Here is an 8508-nt window from a genome sequence, read left to right as displayed (position 1 = left end):
ATATATATATATATATATATATATATATATATATATATATATATATATATATATATATATATACATATATATATATATATATTCCAATCAGATACCAACTTCTTTACCTCTCCACTTATAAAATATTTAGTAAAATAGGTATTGGTTTCTTTATCACATATTTACAACTCTAAAAAAACACTTTAGTCTGCTTTGGATCCTTGTGTTAAATGCCCAGTTGAACATGTTGTTTCCCTACTACAACACTAGGAGGCAGTATTGCACCACATAATTGGAACCCAAAATATGACTCAATTTTTACCCCAAAACCAAATGATTAAATTTGATATAACTTTTCTCATAACATGTAATAGTTTTATTTTAACTACATATATGTTTATGTTTATGTTATGTTTGGCAACTAGTTATTGTCAATAAAATGTTTTTTTAACCTAAATAACATATTTTTTGAGTTATGCTTTGCATGTATAGCATGTGCCACACTGCTTTCAGTGTAAGCTTATCCATTTATAATCCGTTTTTTTAAGAACACAATCATCCACTAATTGCTCCTAAATTAACTGTTGGATTTAGGAAAAACACCATAAAATCAATCAAGCACTTAACTGATTTGAGCTTCAGACGTGCTTCTGTGCACATCACCACAGGGAGCAGAGTCGGTCCCATTCAGAGACCTTCCCCTCGCCCTCCGGGCCCCGCCGCCTCAGGGGCATCATTAAAAGTGACGTGGCTGAAGATCAGGGAGAGGACGCTCCCGGCTTTGACAGCAGCAGCACTTGTGAATAACAAAAGGGGGTTTTTGAGGAGTCCACTTTGGGAGATCCTCCTCTTTCACAAGCGCCGCTGCAGCTAAACGGAGGAGAATGGCTGTTTCTTTTCTCCTGTGGTGGTGTGAAGACAATCCCCACCCCTGCACCTCCTCCCAAGTTCGCTTTAGCGTTGTCAGGCGGCACTGCCCCCGCTATTGTTTCATCAGGTGCGGAGTCTCTTGTCCGGGCGCAGCTGAGCTGTAGGGGGGATTAAGAGTGCAAAATCAAAGCCGAGTTAGAAAGGAGAAAGTCTTCATGGAGGAATGCTCTTAGACCTTCTGCTCCCTGGAGTAGACCTCAGAGTTAACTATGGAGGGGGAGGGAGCACCGATTTATTTATGTATGAGGAGAAGCTTGAAAGAACGGACAGTTAACCCCCTTCTGGAGAAGAAGCGGGAGCTTGAGAACAACAAAAGATGACCCTGTTTGCTGACCTTCAACCTGCCCAGATTTTCATCTCTAAAGATGCATATTTGCATCTTAGTTCATACTTCAAATTAATTTTTCCCTTTTTGTCAAACTATGTTGAAGAACGCAGCATCTACCAATGAGTGCCATCTTCTCAGAGGCGGTTCAGCGCAGGCTGGTCATGGTAAAAAAAATGCGATTAACCAAATCCTGATCTTCTTTACTTTTATATTTGCATGTAGCTCAGACTGGTGGCAGACCTGCCCCCAAGCGGCTTAGGCCCTCAGTTACCAGGTCTAACGAGCCTCAGATGGAAGACCTCAAGGAATAAGACAATAACAGCGTTCTAACATGGTGACGATCCACCATGAATCCACGACTGATTAAAGATCCATCCATCCATCCATTTTCCGAACCGCTTTGTCCCTTACGGGGTCGCGGGGATGCCGGAGCCTATCCCGGCTGCTGATGGGCGAAGGCGGGGTTCACCCTGGACAGGTCGCCAGTCCGTCACAGGGCCTCAATCACACACACATCCACTCTCACATTCACACCTAGGGGCAATTTAGAGTCACCAATTAACCTATGAAGCATGTTTTTGGATGGTGGGAGGAAGCCGGAGTCCCCGGTGAAAACCCACGCATGCACGGGGAGAACATGCAAACTCCACACAGAAAGGTCCCAGCCGGGAGTCGAACCGGGGCCTTCTCGCTATGAGGCGAGAGCGCTAACCACTGCGCCACCGTGCAGCCCCATTAAAGATCCAGCTGAGCAAAATCAAGTCCTGGCAGAGCAGTGACACCAAGCCAGGAACTCTCCGGATTGTAGGAACCACACGGCTAACAAGCTCCACATGCCATTCTGTCCTCATGCGAAGATTATCTTGAGCAAAAGTGGATAGTCGCAAAAAAAGAGGAGGCAATTAACAGAAACACGATTCAGTAATTGTGTCTGATTATAGACGAGTCCAAATACATTACCATCCAACTACAGCACAGCGAAATGAATAAATCAAGTGGGACTGCTCGCTGACTTCATCTCCATGGACCGTTACAGCAAGGCAGCTTTTCTTTTTCTTGAGATGAACTTTACCAAAATCTGAGTGTCACAAACGGCCGGACAGCTGGTTCCACTTGTAGCAGGTTTTTTAGTTCAGACATGAACTAAGCACAGCTAAAATCCACAAATCAAAATCAGGGTCAGACAGGCAGAGGTGAGTCATGGGATCATCCAAGAAGAGAGTAGAGTTGATAGAGCCCAGGCGAAGGTCAGGGCAGGCAGCAACCAATCAGAGAAAGAGCCCTGAGCACAATTGCTTTTTCAATATGTTGTATTTTTTGAGTGTCATTGGTCCCTGTGTAAAGTATCACACGTCCCAGGAATGGGTGGGCCAAAGGCCAAATCTCCAGTATCAATATTTTATTTTTTAGGAATTTTTTGTCCTTAAATTTTAAAAATTTCAGTAATTTTCAAGTAAGTTTTTAGAATCTTCCTATATTTTTATTTTCCATTTTGTTACATAAACCACTATTGAAAATAAAATAACACTACTCTAATTCATAACTTGTCATATTTCGATCTATTTTTTACGAGAAATACTTCTTATTGGATATATTATATTGGGTAAAAATTACCCAGCAAAAGTAATGCTGTGCCTTTTTATAGCGAAAGGGTTAAGAACCAGGTGGGTGATTGTCAGATTGTATTCAGTTGAGTGGCCTCCAGTGACCATGCGCTGGGGTTGATGGGAGGTGTAGTGAGTTTAGTAGTCTGGAGACAGTTCCTGGCAGTGACCAGAGGGGGAGACAGAGCTCAGACTCCTGACACAGAGAGTCTTAATGAAACCAAAATAAGACGAGGAAAAGATCATGGCGAAGACCGCTATTGGCTTATAGTGGCTCATATAAAAATCTCCAACAGATGTTTCTGTTGCCAAAATACGTGCTAACACGAATATTTATAAATACCTTATTTTCCACACAATAGGGCACAATAGGGCAATGAAGGGTTTATATTAAAAATTATGTCAGATTTAAGGCGCAGTAAACTAAAGTGAGACAAAAGAGTCAGAAATAAAGTCAGTTTGTCAGTCAAACTTTATTAACTGCGTAGCTCAAGAATTTGTGACACACTACACATTAGTAGGCATGCACAAATGTGTAGCTTACCCACCGGAACTTTCTGCAAGACCAGCTATTACACCAGCGTGCGAGTCTTCTCCTTCTTAGAATGAGCGTCTTCATACCATTGAAAAAGTCTCTTTAAGCCCTTTCCAATGGCATAAAGATCAGAGCAATCCAGTGAACTAGTGTCAAGTACCTAACGTTAGCCATGTTAGCAGTGTTAGCCTTGTTAGCCTTTTCACAGGACATTTTGCCCTCGATCCCATTTGCAATACATAAAAGAACTGACTCGTATGTTAGGCTGAATCTGAATTCTTCTCCTATCCCTACGGCTTCTCCCTACTTCGACATTTAGAAATGGAGAGTTATAGGAAAATAGTGTCTTCAAATTCCGACGTTACTCCCACTTGAGGAAGTCATCAATAGTCGTCGGTCAGCTACGTTAGCGTGGAGCTGCTAGCGGTCAGAAATACAACACAACACCAGTTTTATAACTCTGGAAAGGTCGTGCTACTGTTGTAAATATTTGGGTTTTTCATGGTCTAAAAATTGTTTTATCCTATTATAACTTGTCATTTCGTATCATCTCTTGTCTAAAAAAGCTGTCATGCATCATTGCCTTCTCTCTTTTTAATTCTCTTTTCTATAAAAGAGCTGCGACTTTATTCCACCTTTATCTCGGAACTTAGACTAAATTCTTTTTTTTTTTTTTTTTTGACAGTCCTTGAGGAAAAGTCATTTGACTAATAATCCTCTCCACCTGGACTCATATACAACTCTATGGTTTAGAACCGTGCTTATTATTATTATTTTTTTTATGTTTGAAAAAAATTAGTTGAACTTGGGTTTGTTTCTTAACCAGAAACCCTTTGAAAACAAGATTTTTTTTCCTTTTTAATATAGGTTAAATAATCAAATATTTAAAAAATGTAAGAAATCCCTCAAAGTTTTTTTGGTATGGGCGGTTTATGTTTTCTGAGGTTTTCAGAGCATTAAGGTGTATTTACGTGTCTTCGTGCTCCGCTGAACTCACGACAAAATGTTTCTTTGCACAGAAATCCGTCTCAGATGCTCGCAGGTGACAGCATTAAACGCAATAATTTCTGTATTTTTTCAGACATAAATACACAGACGTAAAAGCCAAAAGGTCAACTGCCTAAAACTTCCCCGGTTAAAGGTCAGCAGACCCAAACGGTCCGAGGAAGGGGGAGAGGCGCTTTGGAACAACAAGCCCATTCACGGAGGAAAAACTAGCTTCCTGCCGCTAAATGAACAGAAAATTAATTGTAGCGCGGGACGACAAAGGTCGCCATGCATCGCAGAGGAAGAATAAAACACTTTAGAGAACTGTGAGTGGCTGCCAGGGAGAAGTACAGGTCACTGATGGTGACTGATTACAATCAGAAGTGTGATGGTCAAAGGTGTGAGGGCTTGGTAAAGCTAATGGACATCTCTATCAATGCTCCCCTTTGATTCGGACTCATACAGCACAGATCAAGGGCCTACAAACTATTTGCAGCTTGCTCATGTCAAGTAGAGACGTTTGATCTCCTGATAAAAGCACAGCTCTCCCTTTTTCCAAAGGTCGGAAATGTCTTTAATGACTCGCTGGGAAGCAGCATTTTAGCAGAATTTAAAAAGATTGTTTTTCAAAATAAAATCCTGCAACTTCTTTAAATATCTTTAAAGAAAGACTCTCCAGATCCCAGACGAAACAAAGACAGCTTTACAGACACAACAATCCAACTGATGTTTGTACAGTAAATACTCCACTGGCTTCTAACCGTCTCCTCCGCTGACCTCCGTGGAGGAAGAGCCTCCTTTAGGAGCTGAGGAGAACCAGCGGGTGTCCTGGTTTAGATGTTTCACAGCTCGGCAGGAGCTTCAGCTTGTTGATACAAGTGCTGGGCAGTAACACAGTCTGGCTGCCACTTGTGTTGTGAGTATGTCGTGTTTGGTTCTTTTTTTTTTTGGAGGGAGACACGCCACTGATTCACATGAGCAGCAGATGTTTTGAGTCAGAAGTGATCAGAGAGTTGAGGAAAAACTAATTATCCGTTATGTTCTGAGAGATATTAAAGAAGAGGATGAAAACTAGGATTTAGCCTTGCTTCCACAGGTCACAGTTGCAAACAGTGTGCAAAAGCGTCTCCTACAGAAACTGTTTAATCCACCTATGAGGTGAAAACGGGCCAAAAAAAAAAAAAATCAACAAGCATGCTGTAATTCTAAAGATTAGAGTGTAAAGCTTCATCTAAATTGTTGTGTTTGTTCTGTTACTGTTTGACAAAAATCTTAGTCCAAAGGGTGTGTTGAATAAAATGTCGAGATCAAGAAGTTTAAAATGTTAAAAACCATGTCTAAACACACCAGAGACAAGCTGATTTTTAATGGATTCAGCTGGAATTCTGCCAGCATCAGACATCAACTGAGAAGAGATTTTTAGGAGGTTGTGTCCAAATTCCCCCCTAATCACTATTTAGTGCATTCGCCATTTTTAGTGCTGTCCGAATCTACTAATTCCAAAATCGAGTGCACTGGAAATTTCCCATAAGTCTTTGTGAAAAACTAGCTTACATCGGTGGTCACTAGATTAGCGCATATAGTCCACAATGCATTGTGGTCGAACAATTTCGACAAATAAACGTGTTTAAATGTAATATTTGATTAAACCAATCACATTTAACACAGTGGAGTCATAACTAAAAGTTGTGAAATGTTCGTTTTTATGTGATTTTTCCCTTCGGGAAATGTAGTGACGTCATATCCGGTCTTTAAAAAAAGAAAGAAAAGTAGTGAACATCGTGTCTGAGTTACCTTTAAAATCCAGGGCACTATTTAGTCCTGCACTATACAGATTTTTAGTAGTTAGGGGTTGGGGTGGGAGCTGGTGTTGTACTATTCATGATTCAAATTCAAAATGGACACCTTTTTTTGCTGCTTGATTTACTGCTCCACGCCTGTCCTAACCTTGACATAAATGTGTGGGAGGAGCTACTGCCTAAAAATGTTTTGGACTTCATTCGTCGGCACTTCACGGAAAACATGGATGATATTAAGCGAGTGTCAAGGGTTTATATGTTTTGGAGAACTCTACAGAACCTAAATCTGGGTTCGCCAGATCATTCAGAGACGCTCGCAGAACGGTGAGTTTCACCGTTTACTGCAGGAGCTGCGTCTGGATGACGACCGTTATGAACTACAATAACTTTGGGATTTTATTTTTCAAACAATTTATCAAGGAAACACAATTAAAAAATAAATAAGAAGAAAAACAAATAGAAAAAACATCTTGAAAACATGACATTAACAGAAGAATGGGAACATTTCCAACAAAAGTTGGGCATGTTGGTAAAAGAGCGGGCAGAAGCCGAGCTTTTCCTGACGCCCAAATCACAGCGCGAATTGCTTCCGGTATGAATGCAGCATCAGAGAAAGCCGTTTTAAAAGGCTATTTTGAACATGAACTTGGTGTTTTAAAAGAAGTAGTAATATTTATGAATGTGCTTTTTCAAGTTCTGTCCGATATCTTGATCTTTAAAAAAATAAACTCTACCAAAAAAAAAAAAAATCCTCCAGAAAGGATTACAAATGTAGGTTATTTCCACCTAGCTGCACAAAACCCATTCTCCATGTTTATAATGCAGAATTCTTTATCCTTTATTTAGTTTATTTTTAGCGCAAAATGTAACTTTTTACTGTAGGAAACTGCTTCCTTCTGAAATGAGCCTAAGGTTGTTTTTTAAGAAACTACATTTGATACTTCAACTCAGGAACTAGAGAATTTAATATTAGCCTTTATTTTGACCATGCTCAAAAACCATAAAGCTCCAAAATAAGGAGTGTTTGAAGTGCTAAAATGTATAAAAACACCTAATCTCGTCAATAGGGGAAAATGTCAAAATAAGAGATTCAACTTTTATTTGAAAGAAGTTAAGAAAAAAATCCCTCAATATACTTTAATTATAAACAAATTATTTAAAAAAACAGAATCATATAAACTTTTGATTGAAACAGACAGTTGGCTCAAGGCACTACACTTATTCCTAATCTAATTCATCACCAACTACAAATATTTTTAATTTCCTTATTTTTCGGATCCATAATGAATGCACAGTGATCCACTAAGTCCTAGCGGCCCCCACCCCGCCCTCCTTTGGCCCACAGCTGTGAAAACACTCCACATTATTCTCATAATTGTTCCAATGTGTGGTCTGTAATTTGAATGTGCCAAGCTGGAGGAGTGAAGTCCTGAACGGTTGTGGTTTGAAGGCGAGCGTTTACTGTCATTCTCTAGAAAATTCCAAATGCCTCATTGGCAGGTGACTCCAGATTTTACAACTCAACCTAATTTACCAAGAAGTTATTGAATCACTGAACTTTATGGAGGCTGACTAACACTAATGACTGCACATCATGTTTGATTGTGGCATGACAGACAACACACAAACTTTTAGTGAGTCTGTATTCTTTTTATTGTGCATTTTATAAGACATGAACAGATTTAACAGACTGAGATGAATCGGAAACACACTGAGGAAAATAGTTTAAAATAGTTTTTTATGCTCAAATATGTTATAGAATTGTAACTTTCTGGCTTAAAACTTTCCTAATCCCAAATATCACATCATCTAAAATAAAATAAATAAAAAAAATAAAAAAAATAAAAGGACTCTGTGCTTGAAGGCTTTTATTTTGGAAGGAACTCACATTAGTTTTCACTGAAATAGCTGCTGAGAAATGCTTGAAAATCATCATACAGTCTTTTTTTGAAGAAAAAAAAATCAGAAATGTGTTAATAATTATTTGTTTAATTTTATTGTTTTAAATATTTAAAACGACCAAAATTTTTTATTTATTTTTTCATCCACCTCTGATTTTTCTTCTAACTTCCTCTGGAGTGCAGTATTTTTCTGATTTTGCATGCATTCGCCCTTTTGTTTTATCTGCTTCTCTTTTCAGCATATGTTGACTCCAAAAGAGAAAAGGAAATATAAAGATTTTGTAGGGAGAACATTCCAGAATTGTGCAACAAACATGTACAGCTGAGCTGGACGACCTCCAGTAGGTGAGATGAGGAATGTCAGGGATCCTCTTGCAGCTGCAGCATTGGACTGTTAGTGTGTTAAAGGTTGTCTGTTCAGAGATGCCAGTCAGTGTGTAGAGGG

The sequence above is a fragment of the Oryzias melastigma genome, linkage group LG19 (assembly GCF_002922805.2).
Source record: "Oryzias melastigma strain HK-1 linkage group LG19, ASM292280v2, whole genome shotgun sequence".
Classification (NCBI taxonomy): Eukaryota; Metazoa; Chordata; class Actinopteri; order Beloniformes; family Adrianichthyidae; genus Oryzias; species Oryzias melastigma.
Note: the sequence above shows the minus strand (reverse complement) of the source record.